This window comes from Schistocerca piceifrons, chromosome 2 (genome assembly GCF_021461385.2).
Source record: "Schistocerca piceifrons isolate TAMUIC-IGC-003096 chromosome 2, iqSchPice1.1, whole genome shotgun sequence".
In the NCBI taxonomy this organism is placed as follows: domain Eukaryota; kingdom Metazoa; phylum Arthropoda; class Insecta; order Orthoptera; family Acrididae; genus Schistocerca; species Schistocerca piceifrons.
In genome coordinates, this window is record NC_060139.1 from 922,002,689 (window position 1) to 922,029,803 (window position 27,115).

The 27,115-nt window shown below is 44.7% G+C and overlaps 1 protein-coding gene and 1 non-coding gene across 2 annotated transcripts in view; one reads left to right on the plus strand and one right to left on the minus strand.

The window, feature by feature from the left end:
• The window catches only part of LOC124775981 (probable G-protein coupled receptor CG31760), a 440,811-nt gene that overhangs the window by 16,335 nt on the left and 397,361 nt on the right, over positions 1-27,115 (plus strand). The gene's annotated exons all lie outside the window — the stretch shown is intronic.
• Trnap-ugg lies at positions 18,152-18,226 on the minus strand. The gene has a single exon. It is a non-coding gene; the product is annotated as a tRNA-Pro (tRNA).

A 27,115-nucleotide genomic window follows, 5' to 3' on the forward strand; every position in this document is an offset into this window, starting at 1 on the left:
CCTGTACATATCGATTGTTTCGCTGCGACTTACTCGCATCGAATCCGCTTGTTACCACCAACAACAGCAAAGAAATAACAATTTTTGAAACACGATACGCGTCCCCATTTTTGCAAATTTTAAGAAAATAATCCCAAAAAGGTCCCCTTCCTAACCTCTACCAGAAAGTATTTACAAAATGATAGCGTTCTAAATGTAGTGTCCACGCGTGACCGGCAATCTACCTCGTAACTGATATGCGTATGTTCAACTTTGCGATATTATGCACGCAGTAACTACCATGTTTTATATACTATTTGATCTTGCATATTTCGACACTTCTCATGGGTTTTTAAACGTTGTTTATGCAGACTTGCATGCTTATTTTAAGGTTTTTATGATGCATATAATCCGGTCTCTGATCATTTAAGTAGTATCAGTTTCTCGCTAGCAGTTCATTATAGCGACAAGTCGTTTCTCGCCCAGGGACAGCTATGGAAGACTGCAGATCGGTGAGCTTAATCAGAAACACCATGTATTTCACTCAGAGCAGTAAAAACAACTAGGCACCACTGCATTCTCAGTACAGATGTGAACTGTGACATGTAATCTGTGGCAACACAGAGGGGGGAAATATTTGAAAAGACATCCGCAGGCTTCCTCAAAGTGAAATTCTTTTACGCTATAAAAATTTAGACCAATTACAGCGCACAAAGAGACCTTCAAGCCATCATTCTTCCTACGCTTCATTTGGGAACTGAAAGCGAAAATGCCCTAATAACTGCTGCAATGAGACTTATCTTCTAACTTGCACTTCACAGTGGTTTTCAGAGCAATTATGTAGGGTAAATGTAGATGGGTGCAAGTGTGAGGGGTAAAACCACAAAAATTTAATTTGGACAAATGATTTATGGATAACACCTGTTTTCGGAAGCAATTGTTAGGGTATCACACAAATGGAGAAAGATGACCGATATTTTATCGAGGACGGAGAAAATCTCTTAGTAACAGAAACAACGATGAATGAAAACAGTTATTAGCAAGGCGAAAGAACCGAAAAGCACCTCTGGTAGTTTGTCGACAAAGAAGCGAGAATGTATTTATACTTCCGAAAGACATTAGGTCCTATGAACTATTCATTGGGATTCTCTAAAACTTGCAACCTTTTGTTAGAGGCGATAAAAAACGTAAATTTGAACGCACTTGGCGGTGAAAGCTCTTTGTTACACACTTGAAGCAACTCGTTTGCTTCCTAGCTTCCTGCCAGGCTTCTGCGCCGTAATTTGCAAGAGGCCTGTTCATAAACGGGGCTTCCTTTTTTTTCTCCACAGATAAAGATCAGGATAGACGAGCGGGCGGGGAAAAATCGAAGCTCACGAAAGGTCAGAGAGAGTCAACGTCGAGCGGCAGCGGTAGTCAGGCAGGAGAATGAGCTCTCCGTTCAGCTGTGGAGGGTCAGGGAGAGGGGGGCAGGATTCATGAGGCTTGGTGAGGGGAAGGGTGGCGGTGGGAGTGGGGGGACAAGCCCGCAGTGCCTGTAAATTAAGCTGGTCGTCGCGCGTCACCAGACAGAGCAGCGCAAGCCAGCGGAGAGGTTCAAAGGTGAGTGTCGGGTGGGAATTCGAGGAATTCCTCAGCACAGTTGCAAAGGCGGAAGAAGTGAAACAGGCTCATTTCATTAGAATAAAATAAAACTCTCCTCTGCCACACAGACACAGGTGGTGGGGGGGGGGGGGAGGGGTGTGTGGAAATCACAGTTTGTGATTTAGAGTAATTTTCTAAATACCCTATGTAATCAAAAACCTACATGTACATCTACATTTATACTCCGCAAACCACCCAACGGTGTGTGGCGGAGGGCACTTTACGTGCCACTGTCATTACCTCCCTTTTCCGTTCCAGTCGCGTATGGTTAGCGGGAAGAACGACTGTCTGAAAGCGTCCTTGCGCGCTCGAATCTCTCAAATTTTACATTCGTGATCTCCTCGGGAGGTATAAGTAGGGGGAAGCAATATATTCGATACCTCATCCAGAAACGCACCCTCTTGAAACCTGGCAAGCAAGCTACACTGCGATGCAGAGCGCCTCTCTTTCGGAGTCTGCCACTTGAATTTGCTAAACATCTCCGTAACGCTATCACGCTTACCAAATAACCCTGTGACGAAACGCGCCGCTCTTCTTTGGATCTTCTCTATCTCCTCCATCAACCTGATCTGGTAGAGATCCCACACTGATGAGCAATACTCAAGTATAGGTCGAACGAGTGTTTTGTAAGCCACCTCCTTTGTTGATGGACTACATTTTCTAAGGACTCTCCCAATGACTCTCAACCTGGTACCCGCCTTACCAACAATTAATTTTATATGATCATTCCACTTCAAATCGTTCCGCACGCATACTCCCAGATATTTTACAGAAGTAACTGCTACCAGTGTTTGTTCCGCCATCATATAATCATACAATAAAGGATCCTTCTTTCTATGTATTCGCAATACATTACATTTGTCTATGTTAAGGGTCAGTTACCACTCCCTGCACCAAGTGCCTATCCGCTGCAGATCTTCCTGCATTTCGCTACAATTTTCTAATGCTGCAACTTCTCTGTATACTACAGCATCATCCGCGAAAAGCCGCATGGAACTTCCGACACTATCTACTAGGACATTTATATATATTGTGAAAAGCAATGGTCCCATAACACTCCCCTGTGGCACGCCAGAGGTTACTTTAACGTCTGTAGACGTCTCTCCATTGATAACAACATGCTGTGTTCTGTTTGCTAAAAACTCTTCAATCCAGCCACACAGCTGGTCTGATATTCCGTAGGCTCTTACTTTGTTTTATCAGGCGACAGTGCGGAACTGTATCGAACGCCTTCCGGAAGTGAAGGAAAATAGCATCTACCTAGGAGCCTGTATCTAATATTTTCTGGGTCTCATGAACAAAAAAAGCGAGGTGGGTCTCACACGATCGCTGTTTCCGGAATCCATGTTGATTCTTACAGAGTAGATTCTGGGTTTCAAAAAACGACATGATACTCGAGCAAAAAATACACTCCTGGAAATTGAAATAAGAACACCGTGAATTCATTGTCCCAGGAAGGGGAAACTTTATTGACACATTTCTGGGGTCAGATACATCACATGATCACACTGACAGAACCACAGGAACATAGACACAGGCAACAGAGCATGCACAATGTCGGCACTAGTACAGTGTATATCCACCTTTCGCAGCAATGCAGTCTGCTATTCTCCCATGGAGACTATCGTAGAGATTCTGGATGTAGTCCTGTGGAACGGCTTGCCATGCCATTTCCACCTGGCGCCTCAGTTGGACCAGCGTTCGTGCTGGACGTGCAGACCGCGTGAGACGACGCTTCATCCAGTCCCAAACATGCTCAATGGCGGACAGATCCGGAGATCTTGCTGGCCAGGGTAGTTGACTTACACCTTCTAGAGCACGTTGGGTGGCACGGGATACATGCGGGCGTGCATTGTCCTGTTGGAACAGCAAGTTCCCTTGCCGGTCTAGGAATGGTAGAACGATGGGTTCGATGACGGTTTGGATGTACCGTGCACTATTCAGTGCCCCCTCGACGATCACCAGTGGTGTACGGCCAGTGTAGGAGATCGCTCCCCACACCATGATGCCGGGTGTTGGCCCTGTGTGCCTCGGTCGTATGCAGTCCTGATTGTGGCGCTCACCTGCACGGCGCCAAACACGCATACGACCATCATTGGCACCAAGGCAGAAGCGACTCTCATCGCTGAAGACGACACGTCTCCATTCGTCCCTCCATTCACGCCTGTCGCGACACCACTGGAGGCGGGCTGCACGATGTTGGGGCGTGAGCGGAAGACGGCCTAACGGTGTGCGGGACCGTAGCCCAGCTTCATGGAGACGGTTGCGAATGGTCCCCGCCGATACCCCAGGAGCAACAGTGTCCCTAATTTGCTGGGAAGTGGCGGTGCGGTCCCCTACGGCACTGCGTAGGATCCTACGGTCTTGGCGTGCATCCGTGCGTCGCTGCGGTCCGGTCCCAGGTCGACGGGCACGTGCACCTTCCGCCGACCACTGGCGACAACATCGATGTACTGTGGAGACCTCACGCCCCACGTGTTGAGCAATTCGGCGGTACGTCCGCCCGGCCTTCCGCATGCCCACTATACGCCCTCGCTCAAAGTCCGTCAACTGCACATACGGTTCACGTCCACGCTGCCGCGGCATGCTACCAGTGTTAAAGACTGCGATGGAGCTCCGTATGCCACGGCAAACTGGCTGACACTGACGGCGGCGGTGCACAAATGCTGCGCAGCTAGCGCCATTCAACGGCAAACACCGCGGTTCCTGGTGTGTCCACTGTGCCGTGCGTGTGATCATTGCTTGTACAGCCCTCTCGCAGTGTCCGGAGCAGGTATGGTGGGTCTGACACACCGGTGTCAATGTGTTCTTTTTTCCATTTCCAGGAGTGTATGTTCTAAAATTCTACAACAGATCGACGTCAGAGATATAGGTCTATAGTTTTGCGCATCTGCTCTACGACCCTTCTTGAAGACTGGGACTACCTGTGCTCATTTCCAATCATTTGGAACCTTCCGTTTTTCTAGAGACTTGTGGTACACTGCTGTTAGAAGGGGGCAGGTTCTTTTGCGTACTCTGTGTGGAATCGAATTGGTATCCCGTCAGGTCCAGTGGACTTTCCTCTGTTGAGTGATTCCAGTTGCTTTTCTATTCCTTGGACACTTATTTCGATGTCAGCCATTTTTCGTATGTGCGAGGATTTAGAGAAGGAACTGCAGTGCGGTCTTCCTCTGTGAAACAGCTTTGGAAAAAGGTGTTTAGTGTTTCAGCTTTACGCGTGTCATCCTCTGTTTCAATGCCATCATCATCCCGGAGTGTCTGGATATGATGCTTCCAGCCACTTACTGATTTAACGTAAGGCCAGAACTTCCTAGGATTTTCTGTCAAGTCGGTACATAGAATTTTACTTTCGAATTCACTGAACGCTTCACGCATAGCCCTCCTTAAGCTAACTTTGACATCGTTTAGCTTCTGTTTGTCTGAGAGGTTTTGGCTGCGTTTAAACTTGGAGTGAAGCTCTCTTTGCTTTCGCAGTAGTTTCCCAACTTTGTTGTTGAACCGCGGTGGGTTTTTCCCGTCCCTCACAGTTTTACTCGCCACGTACCTGTCTAAAACGCATTTTACGATTGCCTTGAACTTGTTCCACAAACACTCAACATTGTCAGTGTCGAAACAGAAATTTTCGTTTTGATCTGTTAGGTACTCTGAATTCTGCCTTCTATTACTCTTGCTAAACAGATAAACCTTCCTCCCTTTTTTTATATTCCTATTAACTTCCACATTCAAGGATGCTGCAACGGCCTTATGATCACTGATTGCCTGTTCTGCACTTACAGAGCCGAAAAGTTCGGGTCTGTTTGTTATCAGTAGGTCCAAGATGTTATCTCCACGAGTCGGTTCTCTGTTTAATTGCTCGAGGTAATTTTCGGATAGTGCACTCAGTATAATATCACTCGATGCTCTGTCCCTACCACCCGTCCTAAACATCTGAGTGTCCCAGTCTATATCTGGTAAATTGAAATCTCCACCTAAGACTATAACATGCTGAGAAAATTTATGTGAAATGTATTCCAAATTTTCTCTCAGTTGTTCTGCCACTAATGCTGCTGAGTCGGGAGGTCGGTAAAAGGAGCCAATTATTAACCTAGCTCTGTTGTTGAGCGTAACCTCCACCCATAATAATTCACAGGAACTATCCACTTCTACTTCACTACAGGATAAACTACTACTAACAGCGACAAACACGCCACCACCGGTTGCATGCAATCTATCCTTTGTAAACACCGTCTGTGCCTTTGTAAAAATTTCGGCAGAATTTATCTCTGGCTTCAGCCAGCTTTCTGTACCTATAAGGATTTCAGCTTCGGTGCTTTCTATCAGCGCTTGAAGTTCCGGTACTTTACCAATGCAGCTTCGACAGTTTACAATTACAATACCGATTGCTGCTTGGTCCCCTCATGTCCTGACATTGCCCCACACCCTTTGAGGCTGTTGCCCTTTCTGTACTTGCCCGAGGCCATCTAACTTAAAAAACCGCCCAGTCCAGGCCACACAACCCCCGCTCCCCGTGTAGCCGCTTGCTGCGTGTAGTGGACTCCTGACCTATCCAGCGGAACACGAAACCCCACCACCCTATGGCGCAAGTCGAGGAATCTGCAGCCCACACGGTCGCAGAACCGTCTCAGCCTCTGATTCAGACCCTCCACTCGGCTCTGTACCAAAGGTCCGCAGTCAGTCTTGTCGACAATGCTGCAGATGGTGAGCTCTGCTTTCATCCCGCTAGCGAGACTGGCAGTCTTCACCAAATCAGATAGCCGCCGGAAGCCAGAGAGGATTTCTTCCGATCCATAACGACACACATCATTGGTGCCGACATGAGCGACCACCTGCAGATGGGTGCACCCTGTACCCTTCATGGCATCCGGAAGGACCCTTTCCACATCTGGAATGACTCCCCCCCCCCCCCCCCCCCGGTATGCACACGGAATGCACATTGGTTTTCTTCCCCTCTCTTGCTGCCATATCCCTAAGGGGCCACATTACGCGCCTGACGTTGGAGCTTCCAACCACCAGTAAGCCCACCCTCTGCGAGCGCCCGGATCTTGCAGATTGAGGGGCAACCTCTGGAAAAGGAGAAGCAGCCATGTCCGGCCGAAGATCAGTATCAGCCTGAGACAGAGCCTGAAACCGGTTCGTCAGACAAAGTGGAGAGGCCTTCCGTGCAGCCCTCTGGAATGTCTTTCGCCCCCTGCCACACCTCGAGACGACCTCCCACTCTACCACAGGTGAGGGATCAGCCTCAATGTGGGCAGTATACCGGGCAGCCACAGTCGTAGTCCGATTGGGGTATGCGTGGGACGAGCTGGCCGTCCCCGACAAACCCCCATCCGGACCCCCACAGTGATGCCCATTGGCAACAGCCTCAAGCTGTGTGACCGAAGCCATCACTGCCTGAAGCTGGGAGCGAAGGGATGCCAACTCAGCCTGCATCCGAACACAACAGTTGCAGTCCCTATCCATGCTAAAATCTGTTGTGCAAAGAACATCAGAACTAATCTAAAGAGACCACAAACAATTCGACACAAAATTTAAACGGTTATTAAAATACAAGATTGCCCAGTAAAAGCAGTAATGCTGCTATTGCGCACTGCTGACACACTGCTCGGCTGCCGAAGGAGACTACGCGATTTTACACTATTCAGGTACTAAAACGCCATGTTACAACTCTCAAATAGTATAATATGCCCGAAATTTATGAATTTATGAATTAAACAATGCAAGTACCAAAAACACACAAATAAATTAAGAGTTAAACTATGTATCTCTGGGTCCCTATTAATGTGTCCACACTTTGTCTTTATGGCTGCTTGAATTCTCCTGGGGACACTTTCAATCAGGTGTCGGGATGCCCGCGTAACAATGGCAGCCCATTCTTCCTCAAGAACAGAAACCATAGATGGTACTGCCGTTAGGAATCTGGAGTGAACGTTCCACTGGGCTCATGTCATAGACGTTTGTGCAGGACATTTCATTTCGAGTATGTTATTGCCTCACAAATACTGCCTCACAAATAGTGTCCATTGTCATGCTGATGAAGTCACTCATCGTATTCAAACTTTCCTGCTGCTGTACAAAGTACACAGTGCTGTAAAATGTGTTCATATCCTTCCACATTTAGCATTTTCATAAGAGCAGTAAGGGGACCGCACCCTAACCAATCACCTCCGCACTGTAATGATCACCTCCTCCGTACTTATCTGCTGGAACTACACATACAGCAGCTATCGTGTTCTAGCAGTAGTGGACATCAAAAGATCCTGAGGAAGATCCCAGCAGAGGTGTCGAAACGTCGAACATTTTAAAAGAAACATGAAGCGGCCTAATAACCCAGATGATTTTAACTTCCGTTTATTATTAGTTCGCTAGCGTCGTGTTGGAAACAGCCAAGTATAAACTCAACCCCTTTTAGATGACGTTGCAGTTCTTGGTCGGTTTAACTTCGTTATCAGAAGTTCGCTGGCGTCGTGTTGGAAACAGCCATGTGTAAACTCAACCCGCTTTAGTTGCGATGATTCACAATAGAATGATAGTGGCAAGTTTTGTTGCGATTATCATGCAGTTACGGTGTTTCAACTGCGAGCGACCGGCAATACGATTCCATCGACACAGATGACGTACGCTCTGTCTTACTGTCCCTGTTAATGTGTTCATATTACACGACTCCTCATGGCTAACAACTTTCTTTCATGATTCACAATTCTCGGAATTCCTCTAAGTTTTCTCTGCTTATCATTATCTCTAAGGGATGGACGAGTTATCATTGTTTCTCATTGGTTTTACATGCTTACCACGTATATTTATCTTGTCTCACACCAGGACAGCATCTCGCCTTATAGCCCAGACTTGTGAGATTGCTAAATTTCATTCGTTTAGACAAGACTGCCTCGCATTTATCGTGTTTTTATTTCCGAAACATTTGGTTTCATTTGAATTTGTTGTCTGTTACAATTATATAGTTTTTCCCTAGCCCCCTTCATTAATTAAGGTATTCAGACGGGTAATAGAACCATCTTCTGTAGGAGAAGAATACTAATGTGTACATGGACCAGAACAGAAGAAAAGCATTTGAGAATGTTTTTAACTGCTGCTAGGAAAACAGAGACAGGTAGTACACCTTTATTTATTTATATCAATTTAAACAGTAATGAAGCAGCCGTAAGAGCTATAATATCAAATAGGCTCAGTTGTAGGTAAGGCAGAATACATGGAAAATGAGTTTGCAAAGGAGACTGCTTACAAATCACTTGTGAGTCCTATCTTAAAATATTGCCTAACTGGGTGAGACCCTTTCCAGATAAAATGTATCAAAAGTGTTACAACAAACTTCAAAGAGATGTAGAGGGTGTATTGAGTAACAAATTGTGGATAGGAATCTGTGTCCAGCAATGTCGTCCAGCACCGCTACAGAGCGTCGAAGTCATAGCCGGCGACGCCTACCACTAGGCCACCCCTTGGGCAGCAAACATGATTGTGTATGCATGAGGACCGTAGGGGCAACGTCTCGCAATTTTTTTAATTTTTAATTTTTGTTTTTTATTTTTATTTATTTGTTTTTTAATTCAGTGACTGCCACCACAATACCCAGTGAACTAGATGAAGCTAGCTGCTGCATGTACAGACCCTGTCTTCTATGAATTCGATGCTGTGCTGCCGTGGTGGATGATGGTTTTGGACAGAGGTTTACAACTGAGTTTACTCTTCTCCAGTATATCGAAAACATTAGAGGTTTCAGAGACTTCCAGGAGAAAAATAAAATGCAGATGGAAACCTGTGTCCAAAACCGTGATCCATCAAGGCAACAGAGCATTGCATTCAAAGAAGGAATGCCTTTATATGCAGCAGCTAACTCCATCTTCTCCAGTGGCGAACATAGCAATAAGTCCCGATCACTGAATAACTAACAGCATTGCGAAACGTTCCCCTACGGTCCGTCAGCGTACAGTGTCACATTTGCTGCCGAAGGGTGCCGTAGTGGCAGGCACCGGCGCCTATAACTTCAGTGCTCCGTAGTGTCATTGGATGAAGTTTCTGGACACGGGTTCCGATCCTCGGTTTGTTCCTCAAGGCACACTCTACAACAACTCGAAGTTTGTCACAACATTTCTCTGCATAACGGACATCAGATACTGAAGGGATACAGAAAAGGCTCACACGTTTGTTTGACGCACAGTGCACAGTAGAACACCAGGAAAAATTTGTAAAAAACCTCAGATGGCAGACACTAAGGTAGACGCAAATAATTCCACGAAAGGCTACATGCAAAGTTGCGGGAATCTGTATTAAGTGAAGAATCTAGAGATATTCTTCATCCCTCCCCCCTCACTACATATCGCCTCGATGGGACAGTGGCAAAAAAGCAACAGACTAGTTACAACACACACAGATGCATTTCAGCAGTGTTTCTTCCCGCGCTCCATAAGCGCTTGGAACGGGAATAATCGCAAATATGTAAAGCCGTCCTAAATACCATCTGCCACCCACTTTAAACTGGTTTGCATGTATGGGGGGGGGTGTTCAATAAGTAATGTAACACATTGTTTTTCGTGAAGAGGTTTAGTCTTATCAGGATTCCAATACACCATATTGTTCTCGGCTTTTCTGCCTACAAAATCCTGTTTTTCAACAAAATCTCCATTCAGTGCGACGACCTTGTGCCACTTTACTGGAACGGCCTTTGTATCCGAATGGTACCACTTTATTGGTAGACGTCGGTGCCAATGTCTTACTGCATCAATAAACTCTCCCTCCCCCCTCCCATCCCCCTTCATCCATGTACTGCTTCCCACATAGTACACCTTCATTGGGCGAAACAGATCGAAGTAAGAAGGTGCGAGTTCAGGGGTGTAGAGTGTATGAGGAAGAACAGTCCAATGAACTTTTGTGAGCTCCTCTCGGGTGCGCAGACTTCTGTGTCGCCTTGGGTTGTTGTGGAGAAGGAGAAGTTAATTTGCACTTTTGTGGCGACGTACAGGCTGAAGTCGTTTCTTCAGTTTCCTGAGGGTAGCACAAAACACTTCAGAGGCGATCGTTGCATCATGAAGGACATCGAACAGAATAATCCCTTCAGAGACCTAGGAGACCGTCGCCAACAATTTACCATCTGAGGGTGCGGCTTCGCACTTTTTCTCCGGAGGAGAGGTGCTACATTTTGTTTCCAGTTCGAAGCGATGAACCCGTATTCCTGATGTTATGTTGTGACAATGTTCGACAAATATTTGGAATGATCAGCCTCGCAACGCGCAAGCAGTTCCGCACAGATGGTACTTCATTGCTCTTTATTGTCTGCTGTTAGGCGGGGCGGCGACGAACCCAGCGAGCACACGTCTGAGTACCCCAGCTGTATCAGCACTACCAACAGAGACGTGCAGGTGAGCAACGAGGTGTCTGTGGTCCACCATCACCTCGGATGGGAGAGTTCGCAGTTCCAACATTGCTGCGTGCTGCCGGTCGGCACGCGGGAGATCGGACGGGTTTGCACTACCTGGTAGCGGTGATGACAGACACTTCGCCCAATGACTCACCGTGCTTTTGTACTCTGCCAGGTTTCCGTAGACACTCTGCAAGCGTGGAAACCACAGGGGCTGAAGCGGGACTGTACCACGACGACCCATAACATATTTTTCAAGCCGAAATTGGCCGAGAAAACAAATGTGTTGCATTACTTGTTGAAAGCCAGTGGTAGATGTAGATGTGGAGTGACTCTGACGTTATACTAGACAGGAGACACTAAGGCGCAAGCAGTCGCCTCCCCCCCCCCCCCCCAACAATGACACTTGTTTCTCTTTCTTCGAACTCACTGGACCTTCCACAGAAAGGGTGTTAAACCTCCAGTTGAAAAGACTGCTGCGTGGGAGTCTCCACGGCCTCCGGAGCGCGGCCTTCGCACCTGTTCAGAGTGGACAGAAGCCGAGTCTCCCTTCCCGCCCTCTGACCTTTGCGGCCCGTAGAAACAACCGGAGCTAACCTCCCTCCAACTCGGCGCGGCCCGTCCCACTCTCTTCCCCCGGAGGACGGCGCTAATTCTCTTTGGCTGCCCGCGCCCCCGTGAACGTCCCCGGGTCGAAAACATTAGAAACGTGCCCGTCGGCCGTCCGGGGCCGGGTCGAGGGTCGTTCGTTTCTGTTAGGCCCGCCGTCGCAGTCGCCCTCCGGCTGCAGCCAACTTGCACTTTCCGGCGGGGACCTCCACTGTTCTCTCTTTCACCGAGCCTGCCAGCCGAAACCCCACACGTAAAGTACTTCGGCATTAGTGTTTTAACCACATACCAGACTTATTTATTTATTTAATTTTTGAAAAAATCATTTTTGTGTCAACGGCTGTATAATTTTATTTACTCTCCACGGGTTTTGATACTGACTATCTTGAAGAAAATTTTATTAATTTATTTTTATCTATTGCTCTGTCAGGTTCCGTGGGACCCTGCGAACTGCACTTCCTCGATCAACGAACGAATCAGTACATAATTTACAGAAATCTAATTAGAAAATTTATAAACGAAAGAATTAATAAAACACGAAATATTTAAGACATAATATATAGATAAACAACACACTACAAAGAAAAGTTTGGAATGGGTCAGTCACTGACGTGCAAACAAGTTTCATAACGTGAGTCACAGACGCTAATAAGCGAAGGAGATCTGTATTCCTGCGAAGTGACATCAAGACATGTTCCCACTGGTAGTATGGAAATAGCAGCCGAGCTGGTTGTTGCTACATCTAGTAATTCTGCCAGTTTTGAAAGGAATTGTGCAGGATATTGAATCTGTGTCCGCACACACGTCACTGACCACAGAAGGTAGTGATGTTGCAGAAGCCTTTTTGCTGAGGTTATTGGCAATAGCAATGCAACCATAATATCTCGCTAGGCATCAACAGCTAGCGCAGAGGAAAAGGACTCGCCAATGGTCAAAGAATACCTGTTACTTGGCGGCACATGAGGGAGACACAGCTGCGACTAATCTTCTCAGACACACTTTGCTCTGAGGTAAAGAACTGGTATGTATCTCTGTATAGAATTCTGAGCGCTATTTGACTGAAGTATCGCAGAAGTATTTCTATAGTTGATTCGATATTAATTCCGATTTTATTGCGTGAATTGAAGCCACCGACTATTGAACCACGTGGCTGTAGACAGCTCAGTTATGTCGTAGTACCACTAAATGTTCCCGTACGGCAATCCTTATATGTTTAAAACATCGAGGTAGGGTTTTGCTTCTTCTTTTCCTATTAATTCCCATTTAATTGCGTAAATTTATGCCATCTTCATTATACATTGAACCACGAGGTCCATAGTTCAGTCTGTGGTACGTCATGAGATGAGTAGAGGTGAGTTTGGCTACCTTTTTTTTCGCATGCTTCCTAGTCCCAGTAGTACGTAATTAGTAGTTTCTCCAAATATCACTTCTCTTTTTTTTCTTTTCCTTTTTTTTGTCCATCAAAGAAACGTCGCTGCTGCAAAGTGCTATCCACCTCCCATATATTGCTGGTAGTATGTTTCTTTTTTAACAGATGTCTTTTCATCGAATTTATATTGGTTATTTACTGTAGCTCAAGTTAAAAATGGAGTACAGAAATTATCGATGCAGTAAACGTAATTAAACTCTTCCTTGTTCTTCCAAACATAAATCAACACCTATTGCACATTACCGACAATGTACATTTAAATGAAGTGCTAAGGATTTCGCCTACCATTCCTGTTTCTTAGGACAACCCAGAGTTTTAGAGCGGACTTTTTGCAATTTCCCAATTCCTGCGATTAACTGCTCCTCAGAACTGAATCTGCTACAAGGAAACCTTTCAACTTGAATACTTCATTCAATATTCTCAATTCTACTGAAAATGAAACGTGATGAAAAATGCATACCTTTCTGTACAATGCTTACGGAACGGTGCATTACCAACGGCCGTTCTATCGGTTTATATGCCGACATGACTAGCTGAAAACATATAGTATATATTGTTACTGTCTGCAAATGTGTTGCAAACACTGTTAACAGCAGAGAAGTAATAAATCATCATGATTCCCCTTGATGAAGTTTTACTATGTAAACAGCGAAAATGAAGGAAGCGTTAACTTCACTGCTTTCATTACTTTGTAGGGGGCGTCCGGAGGAAAGTTTTGAAATGGTTCGAAATTATGAGAAAAGGTTGATGGGAGTCACTAAACGCTCTCATTCTAAAATTCTTGATGAATACAGTCTGGATAATTTGCACTCCATGAGTTAGGCTCCCTCAGGACATGCATAGTTCCTAAGTTTGATACGTCTCTTACAGTGTTACAGCACTAACGTAAGATTACATCCCTTAATGATTACATTATAGTAGCAATCTAATCCCCTGGCTAAGACGTGTCTTAGTATCAAACATCGTCCTTAATCAGAGGAAGAAATTTCTGAGATGTTTGGATCACAGCACAGTATTGCAGTAGATCACGAACTGTTGGAAAATCAGAAAGGAAGTGAATCGAAACCTATGAGATGTGGCGCTATAAAAGGATGTTGAAAATATGGTGATCATCTATGGTACCAGAGGGATCTGTACAGGGCAAAAATTGTAAGGAAAGATAGGGATTGGAACGCATCTAACTAATACTTGAGAAATTAGGGTGCAACTGACGAAGAGGCTGGCGCAACAGGGGAATTCATGGCGGCCCGCATCGAACAAGTCAGAGGACGGACTGAAAAGAAATCAGAAGACTGTCTGAAAAAAAGAAAAAGAAAACACTGCTCTACCGCGTCATGATCAAATTACACTACTGGCCATTAAAATTGCTACACCAAGAAGAAATGCAGATGATAAGCGGGTATTCATTGGACAAATGTATTATACTAGAACTGACATATGATTACATTTTCACGGAATTTGGCTGCATAGATCCCGAGAAATCAGTACCCAGAACAACCACCTCTGGCCATAATAACGACCTTGATACGCCTAGGCATTGAGTCAAACAGAGCTCGGATGGCGTGTACGGGTACGGCTGCCCATGCAGCTTCAACACGATACCACAGTTCATCAAGAGTAGTGACTGGCGTATTGTGACGAGCCAGTTGCTTGGCCACCATTGACCAAACGATTTCAGTTGGTGAGAGATCTGGAGAATATGCTGGGCAGGGCAGCAGTCGAACATTTTCTGTATCCAGAAAGGCCCGTACAGGACCTGCAACATGCGGTCGTGCATTATCCAGCTGAAATGTAGGGTTTCGCAGGGATCGAATGAAGGGTAGAGCCACGGGTCGTAACACATCTGAAATGTAACGTCCACTGTTCAAAGTGCGGTCAGTGCGAATAAGAGGTGACCGAGACGTGTAACCAATGGCACCCCATACCATCACGCCGGGTGATACGCCAGTATGGCGATGACGAATACACGCTTCCAATGTGCGTTCACCGCGATGTCGCCAAACACGGATGCGACCATCATGATGCTGTAAACAGAACCTGGATTCATCCGAAAAAATGACGTTTTGCCATTCGTGCACCCAGGTTCGTCGTTCAGTACACCATCGCAGGGGCTCCTGTCTGTGATGCAGTGTCAAGGGTAACCGCAGGCATGGTCTCCGAGCTGATAGTCCATGCTGCTGCAAACGTCGTCGAACTGTTCGTGCAGATGGTTGTTGTCTTGCAAACATCCCCATCTGCTGACTCTGGGATCGAGACGTGGCTGCACGATTCGTTACATCCATGCGGATAGGATGCCTGTCGTCTCGACACGAGGCCGTTGGGATCCAGCCTGGCGTTCCGTATTACTCTCCTGAACCCACCGATTCTATATTCTGCTAACAGTCATTAGATCTCGACCAACGCGAGCAGCAATGTCGCGATACGATAAAGGGCAATCACGATAGGCTACAATCCGACCTTTATCAAAGTCGGAAACGTGATGGTATGCATTTCTCCTCTTTACACGAGGCATCACAACAACGTTTCACCAGGCAACGCCGGTCAACTGCTGTTTGTGTATGAGAAATCGGTTGGAAACATTCCGCATGTCAGCACGTTGTAGGTGTCGCCACCGGCGCCAACCTTTTGTGAATGCTCTGAAAAGCTAATCGTTTACATATCATAGCATCTTCTTCGTGTCGGTTAAATTTCGCGTTTGTAGCACTTCTTCGTGGCGTAGCAATTTTAATGGCCAGTAGTGTAATTGGAGAGGCCTGACGTTCCATCATCGTACAACATGCTCCCTCCAACCCCATCTCCTCTCGCAGATGTTCTCTGTGGCTTCAGTAGTCCAGGATCCCACCCTGTCCCTGACAACGTGTTAGTACCGTAAGTTCTTTGGGCTGTCTCTGGAATCAGCAGATGGGTCTCGTCTGGGAGTGAGCAGCACCAGACTGTCCCGTGCGGGTTATATCAAATGCCTCCGCATCTGCACCCACCCTGGGGGGGGGGGGGGGGGGGGCGTGCAGACGCCCTGGCTCCTCGTGACGGTCCGAACAATGCAATACCCGCAGCGCACAGCAAAGCAGCGTGCCGTGGCGTATCGATTCCCGGCCAGATTGTGACGCGGTGGCCTGTGTCGGCTAGACCACGGCCGCCATCGAGTCTGCTGCCGGAGCCCCTCACGGTGGACGCACGATGCATCTCGCTATCAGACGGCCGTCATTTTGAGAAGGTAAACAGGGCGAAATATTCGACTGATCGTAAGGTTTCGCTGTAATATTAGTTTTGAACTATAGTCTGCAGCTCGTGGGCTTGCGGTAGCCTTCTCGCTTCCCGCGCACGGGGTCCCGGGTTTGATTCCCGGCGGGGCAGAGATTTTTCCCTGCCTCGTGATGACTGGGTGTTGTGTGTCTTTCATCATCATTGACTCGCAAGTCGCCGGAGTGGCGTCAACTAAAAAGGACTTGCAATACGGCGCCCTAACTTCCCCGCATGGGGCCTCCCGGCCAACAATGCTATACGATAATTTCATTTCATTTTTTAACTATAGACGTAATCACATCCAGACGTACCGTAAAATACGATGAATAGAAGCAGTTTTCAAGTTTAAAAGAAAAAAAAGTTATTATTTGAAGGAGAAATATGAAAATAAAAATCATATAGGATTATAGGTCGTGATCTTCTTGTTAAACTTGTAGATTAATTAGATTTAGGACCTAGCTCGTGCTTTTAAGAAGGCTGATCTACAAAGACAGTGACAGTTTTTTTTCACAGATGTTTATAACAGCCGGCTTTTGTGACCGAACGGTTCTAGGCGCTTCAGTCCGGAACCGCGCTGCTGCTACGGTCGCAGGTTCGAATCCTTCCTCGGGCATGGATGTGTGTGATGTCCTTAGGTTAGTTAGGTTTAACTGGTTCTAAGTTCTAGGGGACTAATGACCTCAGATGTTAAGTACCATAGTGCTCAGAGCCATAAGTTTAAAAGAAAAAAAAAGTTATTATTTCAAGGAGAAATACGAAAATCAAAATCATATAGGATTATAGGTCGTGATCTTCTTGTTAAATTCATAGGTTAATTAGATTTGGGCCCTAGCTCGTGCTTTTAAGAAGGCTGAGCTACAAAGACAGTGACAGATTTTTTTCACAGATGTTTATAACAGACACCCGTTGTGGCCGAGCGGTTCTAGGCGCTTCAGTCCGGAACCGCGCTGCTGCTACGGTCGCAGGTTCGAATCCTGCCTCGGGCATGGATGTGTTTGATGTACTTATGTTAAGTTTAAGTAGTTCTAAGTCTAGGGGACTGATGACCTCAGATGTTAAGTTCCATAGTGCTCACAGCCATTTGATCCATCTTTGTTTATAACACCATTTTAGTGTTATATGATCTTGTCAGGTCCTTGAGTATTGTCTCACTTTTCTTGAGCACTACTTCGTAATTCTCAAATAGAATACCCTGAATCCTTGCCTGTGGTAATGAGAGAAAAAGGAACCACAGAGTGCAAGATCGGGATTATAAGGCGAATTCGGTACACAGGTAATGTTGAATTGAACCAGAAACTCCATGACTTTATTTGCGGCTTGATGCCACGCATTGTTATGATTAAGTCGCCACCCACTCCGAGAAAGTGCAGGTCATTTCTTTGCAATGTGCTTCCTCAGTTTAGCTAATAATGACGTGTAATATCCTGATGGTCGTTTCCTTGCAACGTGCTTCCTTAGTTTACCCAGTAAATCACATGTAGTATCCTGCTGTTCCTGCTGTAACATACTGACAGGTGGCTTCATGCTGGTTAAGTAATACCGTGACATTCAAAAAATGTCATTACCATCACTTTCCCTGCAGATGGAACCACTTTGGCCTTTCCTTGGTGTCGAAGAGCCAGACGATTTCCGCATTGTGCCGGCTTGTTTTCCTTCTTGATAATAACCATGCACCCATGACTTACGACCGGTAGTAATCGATTCGAGAACGCATTCGCTTCACCAACAATGACGCGCAGCACTGCAATATAATTAATGGATTATCAATTTGGAAGCTTGGGTTAAAGTGTTCATGTTGTAACGCTTTCCATTTCCCTTAGTACAGATAACTCATGTAATAATGTTCTTAGGGCTGAAACTTCCTGGCAAATTAAAACTGTGTGCCCGACCGAGACTCGAACTCGGGACCTTTGCCTTCCACGGGCAAGTGCTCTACCAACTGAGCTACCGAAGCACGACTCACGCCCGGTACTCACAGCTTTATTTCTGCCAGTACATCGTCTCCTACCTTCCAAACTTTACAGAAGCTCTCCTGCGAACCTTGCAGAACTAGCACTCCTGAAAGAAAGGATATTGCGGAGACATGGCTTAGCCACAGCCTGGGGAATGTTTCCAGAATGTGTGCGCTGATATAAAACTTCCTGGCAGATTAAAACTGTGTGCCCGACCGAGACTCGAACTCGGGACCTTTGCCTTGGGGCTGTTTGCTCCTATCTTGAGGGGTCTACCATATCAAGTTATTCATCATCTCAATGACGCTCTTCCGTGGCTGAAACAAACCTGTCACCACTCGTGTTGGCATTATTTGCACAGGTTCAATATTTTCTTATAACCCTTTTCGTTACGCGTTTCACAGCCTTGGGCAACAATCACAGATGTGTTGAACGACTGTTTTGTAAGCAATCCCCTTTCTAAAGTCACTACATTTGCCTAGTATCCACCTAATTTGAACCGAAGTCAAGCCGTTTGTTCTGCCTACGTCTGAGACTATGTAACTTTTTTTTCCGTTACGTATTCACATAGATAGTTACACTTCTATATTTTTGTCAGTTGATTATTGGCAGCCACGACTTACTGATCTTTTTCCTACATATTTGTGTTTCGTGAACTGCACAGTTTACATTTATGTCACATCCACACAGAGTACAGAAATGGATCCACGTGTGTATGTACCATATCTCTTCCTAAACTATTAAATCGATTTCAACCAAACTTAGTACACGTATCACTTACTGTCTGGAAGGACCACTGCGGCGCGTAAGCTTCACCTACTTCGCAAAAGGGTTGGGGTGAAAAACAAGTGTAGCTCATTAAGCGGAAATAGCCAGACTATTTTCATTCAGTATTTAGGAAAACACTTAGTGCCTTGCAACGAAGTTTATACATAATGTCAACCCTTTATGAAACTTTTCTTACTGACACCCCCACAAAATGGTCAAAGGAAAAAAACTTTTTCGCTTCCTACATTTTCCCCGTTCATGCAGTAAAACTGCCACATCGGGCATAACGTTTTTATTCATTAATCCTTTTCTACTGACAACACTGAGATCTGTGAAAAATTGCTTATCATGCATGACGATTTAATTTTGTACATCTTTATTACTGACTCTATTGTCAACACATTTCGCAGGCAGTATCTTCACATACCACTGAATGTACCTGCAGCATTATGTCGTTATACGACACATAGTTCAGGTTGTATGACGTCATAAGTATATGAGCTGCGAGAAAATGAATCCGCAGGGCGAAATTCGCTACAGACGTAGGTGAAATATGTGTACAAATATATGTGAAATATGTTAAATATAGATGAAATGTTCGAACCCAGGGAAAGTCGCGGGTAAAAAGCTGTTCCTACACTCCTATATCGATTTCGACCAAACTTACTACACATGTTACCTACTGCCTGGAGAGAAATACTTTGGAGTTGAGACGGTCAGCTTGGAGATGGGCAGATAAACAGAGAAGGAGAGAGGAAGAGGAGGAGATGGAGGGAGAGAAAGGGGGCAGGAGATGGACAGAGAGAGTTGGAAGTAGCAGAATTTTGATGTAAATATTCTTTTTGTCTAGTAGGCGGCTAACCGAGGGAGTAGCGACCTGTTGCACAATCCTGCTGCACGTATATATACTAGGCTTGCATTCAAGATCCAATAGCTTCCTCTACAAGTTGCCTCAGTGATGTGTGTCATGTTGTTGTCGACCACACTGTTCAAAATTAACTGTGTGTTATTAATTCGCGTCAACTGTGAATTCAGAGATAATATTCGAGTTCTGAATCCTCAGAAGTTGAAACAACTTACCATCTCACGACCCAAAAGACGCGAGAAAGTGATGCGAAATATTAAACAATATACAAACTAATGTGAATGACCAAACTCGTTACTTACCACAGACGACATGTTGAATGAAGTGAAAAAAAAATAAAATACAGACGCATGGGCTTGGAAGAGTTACACGTTTCTCTAGCCAATACTTCTAGATCTTTGCTTGGTGAAACGATACCCAAACGCCGTGCGGGATTAGCCGAGTGGTCTTAGGCGCTGCAGTCATTGACTGTGCGGCTGGATCCGGCGGAGGTTCGAGTCCTCCCTCGGGCATGGGTGTGTGTGTTTGTCCTTAGGATAATTTAGGTTAAGTAGTGTGTAAGCTTAGGGACTGATGACCTTAGCAGTTAAGTCCAATAAGATTTCACACACACGATACCCAAACATCTTGTCGATGGCCAAACTGTACGCTATGAGCTCCTCAGCAAGTGACTGAACATCATAAAACGAAAAGCAGCAGCACTGACATTTTAAAGCACCTCACATTGGAAACGCCTCTCTTGATAAAATTGTTGCTGTTGATTAGACATGAGTACCGTCCTGGAGATCAAGAGCCAATCACTCGAATGGAATCATCCCTCATCATCTAAAAGATAACGAATATTCAAACAGACCATCAACACGAAAACTCATAGTGGTGGTTTTCTGGGATCGTAAGATCTCCCTTTTCTGGATTTCACACCAGAAGGCTCTAAGACTGGTTTTGTGAGACCCTCAGAAAACTATGGCGAGCAACCTAAGATCGTATGCGTGACGCAACAGACACAACACCCGCCACAGACTTTGCTGCAATTCCAGAGTTGTTAGACAATTTTGATGATAAACTTTTGATACCCATCCTGCACTCCGTATGTTGCTCTAAGAAATTCCCCCATCTTTCATGAAATTCAATGGTGGTAAACGTTTTGGAAGTCATGCCTAAATGGTTCAAATGGCTTTAAGCACTATGGGACTTAACATCTGAGGTCATCAGTCCCCTAGACTGAGAACCACTTAAACCTAACTAACCTAAGGACATCACTCACATCTAGGCCCTTGGCAGGATTCGAACCTGCGACCGTAGCAGCAGCGCGGTTCCGGACTGAAGTGCCTATACCGCTCGGCCACAGCGACCGGCGGAAGTCATACCTAGATTAATAGTATAGTGAGCAGCTGATTTAACGGACTGGTCGCAACCGATTACCGCACCGGAGCTCTGAAGCCCGTGGGTCAGTACGGTTAAAGGTTAAAAAACGATCATGAATGCAAAGGGATCAATTTTCTTGACGAGAGTGTCGCTAAATAAAGTGGTGGGCGTAGATCCAGCATTTACAGGAGATAAACAAACAAATTAGTTAAGTAGAATCAATAGTTTGTTATCAGTCGGTGGATAGGTTCCTCTGAATGGAATAAGCTACTGCCAAATTCTTTGGGTTTTAAGATCTCCGCAGATCTCATCATACGAATATCCCACTGTATATGAAATGGCGTATTTACTTTACTTAACAGACAGCTTAAGCTACCGTTAAGAGGGAAAGATAGAGCACATGAAATAGCCATTCTTAAGCAAGTCACCATAAGCATGATTACAGGGCTGAAATAGTTACTGAATCATGATTTACTACTTGAATGTACAATATATGACTACTTACACACTGTAGCGATATTTTATGATTTGGAGAAGACTACTAGCTCATTTGAAAACGGTAATACCATTTAATAACCATGTGATCAAGGCAGAGAAAATTCATATTAAAAATCAAGATCGATGTGCCACAGTCTTAACTATGACAAGCGCATTAAAATTTTACATAATTCTTTGCTACATTTTAATAATGCACAGTATTAGCATTTTTCCCTTCCATTCCCACCTTTCTACGGCTTCTACCAGTTATCCTTGACGCACGGATCTGCATCCTGCACTATGGCTTCAATATAATGCTAGATGTCATGAAATGTTCTTACAAGCGTACTTTTGTGCTGTTGTTACCTTTATTGTACAACTGTGACTACATTCTTCTTTTCGAAGATTTGTAGCTTCTCATTACATCTGATTAATCAGCTACTATTTTATGATTTAACTAATGTCAGTCTAAGTAAATGCAATATTCAGGTAAAATTTTAAATGTTTTTAATTTGAAATATTGTTCTATCTATGCCATCTACAGAAATAGTTATTAATTACTGTTTGATTTTACTTTTGGATCTGAACGTAATCATAACTTACGATCGAGACAAGTAATCAAGTGTGTACATCTTTAAAAAAAGTCTGAACTGTTGCGTAATCTCTCGGACAAAATGTCACCCACTGCTTAAACCGACTCTGCTTCAAGGATATATGACAATGTCTTAAGCAGGAGATGACGAGATAGGCTATACAAGAAAACTGAACGAGTAGTTCAGTAAGTAAAGTGAGATGAAAATATGTTAATAACTGGGTATTGGAACGGTTTACTAGAGAATAAATAGAAAGCACAGTAACGGGGGAGTAGGGGTTAGGAAAAATGTATGAAAGGGGAGGGTTACTTCTTGAGTTCTGCAGTAAATTTCAGCTACCTAACTCGAAAATCACAACAGGAAGGTGTATACGAGGAAAAGGCGAGGGGACAGACAGATACCAGCTAGATTAAATGATGGTGAGACAAGGATTAAAAATTACATATTTAATTGTAAGATATACAAAGGAGTCGACATTGACTGTGATCACAAATTAGTGGCTGTGAAGAGCTTAAAATAAATATTCAGTGAGAGTCAACCTATAACGAAATGGAATACTAAAGCAATGACGAATGATGTTGTCCGTTTGAATTTGTCTGAGGCTATGGATAACAAAAATGGACAGGAAAATAGCACATGTCTTAAGACATGAGGGAATAACCTACATGATACTATGGGGATCTGTAGACGATTAAAACTACAAGGGGAGACAGAGATTGTAATAGATCCAACAAGTAATTGAAGATTAAGAATGCAAATGCTACTGTGAAATTAAGAGACTGTTGGTACAAGAGAGGAATTCATGGCGGATCGCGTCACACCAGTCAGGAGACCGATGACTCCAAAGAAATGGCTAACATACACTATGTGATCAAAAGTATACGGACACCCCCAAAAACGTATGTTTTTCATATTAGGCCCATTGTGCTGCCACCTGCTGCCAGGTACTCCACATCAGCAACATCAGTAATCATTAGACATCGTGGGAGAGCAGAACGGGGCGCTCCGCGGAACTCACAGACTTCGAACGTGTTCAGGTAATTGGGTGTCACTTGTGTCATACGTCTGAAAGCGAGATTTCTACACTCCTAAACACTCTTAGGTCCAGTGTTTACTATGTGATAGTGAAGTGGAAACGTGAAGGGACACGTACAGCACAAAAGCGTACTGGCCGACTTCGTCTGTTGACTGACAGAGACTGCCGGCAGTTGAAGAGGGTCGTAATGTGTAATAGGCAGACATCTATCTAGACCATCACAAAGGAATTCCAAACTGCATCAGAATCCACTGCAAGTACTATGACAGTTAGGCAGGAGGTGAGAAAATTTGGATTTCTTGCTCGATCGGCTGTTCATAAGTCACACATCACGCCGGTAAATGCCAAACGCCGCCTCGCTTGACGTAAGGAGCGTAAACATTCGACGATTGATCAGTGGAAAAACGTTGCGTGGAGTGATGTATCATGGTAAACAATGTGGCGATCCGATGGCAGAGTGTAGGTATGCCGAATGCCCAGTGAACGTCATCTGTCAACTTATGTAGTGCCAACAGTAAAATTCGGAGGGGATAGTGTTATGGTATGGTCGTGTTTTTCGTGGAGGGGGGGTTGTACTCCTTGATGTTCTGCCTGGCACTATCACCGAACAGGCCTACATTGATGTTTTAAGCACCTTCTTGCTTCTCCAGCAATTCGGGGATGGCAATTGCATCTTTCAGCACGATCGAGCACCTGTTCATAATGCATGGCCTGTGGCGGAGTGGTTACACGACAATACCATCCCTGTAATGGACTGGCCTGCGAGGAGTCCCGACCTGAATCCTATAGCAGATTTTTGGGATGTTTTGGAACGCCGACTTCAAGCCAGGCCTCACCGACCGACATTGATACCTCTCCTCAGTGCAGCACTCTGTGAACAATGTGCTCCCATTCCTCACGAAACCTTCCAGCTCCCGACTGAACGTATGCCTACGAGAGTGGAAGATGTCGTCAAGGTTAAGTGTGGGCCAACGCCATATTCAATTCCAGCATTACCGATGGAGGGCGCCACGAACTTGTAAGTCATTTTGAGCCAGGTGTCCGGATACTTTTGATCACATAGTGTGTTTAGCTCTGTATACTTAAACTTTCGAGAATCCCGAATTTCATTAAATTTTAAAAATAGTTTACTTGTAGAGAGCTTGGTGTGTTAATCATAGAACAGTAAAGGGAGGAAAATATTACATTGCCACTAAACCATTGTAAAGTTTACAAATCAACATTTCATTCAAACTTTTGTAGGTTATACGCACTGTAATAACAATTATTAGATCTCCAATGGTTTATTACATGAGAAATGAACTACAGAATGCCTTGTTTTATAACATACTGCAATCGTAAATTTTACGAGTGTTCAGTAATCTAGGGTTAATTATGAGTTACAATTGTTGCCTAAATGGCGAGCGGTTCTCATAGTATCATCGTACAGTAATTTGCGACAGCAGTTGTTACCAAGAGCTCGGCCTGTGGTCATCCACTAATCAAAGCTTTACGGCCATCGGTCGCAGAACCAGAGTGACTTCTTTTTGGTTTGCTGTTGCCCCACAACGAATTCCTCTCCTGTGCCAACACGAGTAGCGTGTTCAGTTACATGGTCAGTTATTTGCAGGATGTATTGTAATCTCTGTCTTCCTCTACAGTTTTTGCCCTATATAGCTCCTTCCAGAACCGTGGAAGTTACTCCCTGACGTCTTAACAGATGTCCTATGGTCCTAACCATTTTTCTTGTCCGTTTTACCCAAATATTACTTTCTTCGCTGATTCTGCGGAAAACCACCTCATTAATTACCTTACCAGTCCATCTAATTTTCAATTCTTCTGTATCTCCACACCTTAATTGCTTCTATTCTCTTCCGTTCCAGTTTTCCCACAGTTAATGTTTCACTATCAAGCAACGCTATACATCAGATGTGCACTCTCCAAAATTTCTCAGTCAAATTAAGGCTTATGGTTGAAACTAGTAGACTACTCTTAGCCAGTGACAATGCTAGCCTGCTTTTTATGTCCTCCTTGCTCCGTCCATCATGGGTTAATTTGCTGACTAGGTAGCAGAATTCCTAAACTCCATTTACTTCACCAATTCCCTCGTTCTCTGGCTATTCTCATTTCTGCTACTTCACATTACTTTCGTCTGTTTACTTTCAATCCATGTTCTGTATTCATTAAACTGTTCATTCCATTCAGCAGATCCTGTAACTCTTCCTCACTTCCAGTGAGGATAGCAATGTCATTAACGAATCTTATGATTAATATCCTTTCATACTGAATTTTAATCCAGCTCTTGAATCTTTGTATTAGACTCGTTATTCCTTTTTCGATTAATACACTGAACAGTAGGGACGAAAGACTACATCCCTGTCTTGCCCTTCTTAATCCGAGCACTGCATTCTTGATCTTCCACTCTTATAGCTCCCTCTTGATTCCTGTAAGTACTGTATATCACCCATATTACCCTACGCTTACCCCTAATGTTTTTCAGAATTTCGAACATCAGGCACCATTTGACATCCTAGAACGCTTATTCAAGGTCAGGAAGCCCTATGAACGTGTCTTGAGTTTCCTTCAGTTTTTTCCCATTATCACAGAGCACAGAGAACAAGCATGCACAGAGAGCAAGCTTTCGTGCCGTCGAGTGCTAAAAAGAAATTAGCTAGTCTAGCTTTCTCTGGAGATGCTGAATTATAATACAGGGTGATTCAAAAAGAATACCACAACTTCAGGAATTTAAAACTCTGCAACGACAAAAGGCAGAGCTAAGCACTATCTGTCGGCGAATTAAGGGAGCTATAAAGTTTCATTTAGTTGTACATTTGTTCGCTTGAGGCGCTGTTGACTAGGCGTCAGCGTCAGTTGATGCTAAGATGGCGACCGCTCAACAGAAAGCTTTTTGTGTTATTGAGTACAGCAGAAGTGAATCGACGACAGTTGTTCAGCGTGCATTTCGAACGAAGTATGGTGTTAAACCTCCTGATAGGTGGTGTATTAAACGTTGGTATAAACAGCTTACAGAGAATGGGTGTTTGTGCAAAGGGAAAAGTTCTGGACGGCCGAGAACGACTGATGAAAATGTAGCACGCATCCAGCAAGCATTTGTTCGCAGCCCAGGAAAATCGACTCGCAGAGCTGGCAGAGAGCTGCAAATTGCACAATCAACTGTATGGAGAGTCCTACGAAAAAGGTTAGTTATGAAACCTGAACGTCAACTACCCGAGGCGATGGATCGGCCGCCAGGCTGCCCGTGACAGAGCACTTCATCACTGGCCTCCAAGAAGCCCTGATCTTACCCCCTGCGATTTTTTCTTATGGGGGTATGTTAAGGATATGATGTTTCGGCCACCTCTCCCAGCCACCATTGATGATTTGAAACGAGAAATAACAGCAGCTATCCAAACTGTTACGCCTGATATGCTACAGAGAGTGTGGAACGAATTGGAGTATCGGGTTGATATTGCTCGTGTGTCTGGAGGGGGCCATATTGAACATCTCTGAACTTGTTTTTGAGTGAAAAAAAACCTTTTTAAATACTCTTTGTAATGATGTATAACAGAAGGTTATATTATGTTTGTTTCATTAAATACACATTTTTAAAGTTGCGGTATTCTTTTTGAATCACCCTGTACTGTGGCAATGAATAGCGTAAAAAGAAGGAAACTGTCACTGTGTGTGAAACACTGGGCGAGCAGATGGGTGGAGAGGAAATGCTTGACATTTCATTCAAAATAACTTCGCTATAAAATATGAATACCCATTCTAAAATGGACTGAGTTTAAATGAAGATAATTATCAGT